This window comes from Alligator sinensis, unplaced genomic scaffold (genome assembly GCF_000455745.1).
Source record: "Alligator sinensis unplaced genomic scaffold, ASM45574v1 scaffold24_1, whole genome shotgun sequence".
NCBI classification, from domain to species: domain Eukaryota; kingdom Metazoa; phylum Chordata; order Crocodylia; family Alligatoridae; genus Alligator; species Alligator sinensis.
This window is the reverse complement of record NW_005842609.1, coordinates 842,291-843,109: the sequence shown is the minus strand read 5'-3', so window position 1 is coordinate 843,109 and position 819 is coordinate 842,291. Positions and strand designations below refer to the sequence as shown.

At 55.3% G+C, this 819-nt stretch overlaps 1 protein-coding gene across 3 annotated transcripts in view; it reads right to left on the bottom strand.

The window, feature by feature from the left end:
* Positions 1-819, bottom strand: part of ELAC1 (elaC ribonuclease Z 1) — a 6,911-nt gene extending 6,092 nt beyond the window's left edge. For all 3 annotated transcript variants that reach the window (XM_025214882.1, XM_006033141.3, XM_006033142.3), the window contains exon 1: positions 691-819. The gene's annotated coding sequence lies outside the window, so the exon portion shown is untranslated. The remainder of the gene's footprint in view (positions 1-690) is intronic.

Here is an 819-nt window from a genome sequence, read left to right as displayed (position 1 = left end):
GAGAAAGCGGAAGTGGGCTGCCAAGCTGCTGTCCTCCCCAGATTGCTCTCCTGCCACCCCAATTACCCCCCATTGGCCCCTGTATCACTGCCCTGATGCCCCAATCAGCCCCAGAGTGGGGGAAGTGCCCATGGAGGGTCCCCCTCCCTGCCTGCTCCTGGGGTCCCTGCAAACCCCACCACTCGCGCGCCCACCCGGCCCTACAACTGAAGGGGAGACAGGGGGCAGGCACAAGGCGGCAGTGCCAGATTTTGGCTTTAACTACAGTTTAGGGCCTTACAATATGAGGGGCCTCTAAATAAGGGGGGGAAACAACCGGACAGTTTAATTCTAATATGACAAAAATATACAACTATACGGCTGCACAGTTGTAATTCGTATCGAGTGCTTAAGTTTGTGCAGAAATAGTCTAATAAAAGATGAATTATTGTTAACTTAAATAGTTGGAAAAAGAAGTTTCTTGGATTTAAGACACCTTGGTCAGGCCGAGGAAGCCTCTGCAGCTCTTCCCGGAGGGAAGGAACAGGAGGCAGCCAGGGCCCGGGCCGGGCCGCACCAAGGCAGGCAGCAAGGTTACTATCCAGGAAGAGCAGAGGCGTCCTCAGCCTGATGAAGGGGGTTTCAACCCAAAAGCTTGCTAACAAACCGCCCCCCCTATAAAAGAGCTCAGCTCCACCCAAACAACCTCACCTGCCCACGTCCTTAGACCCACGCGGCTCCCCCCTGCGCCCCCGTCGTCATCATCGTCATCATCTTAAATCTTCACGTTTCCGTGGCTTTATGTTCGTCTCCACCCGCCCCCCCGGACCCGGGCTCACC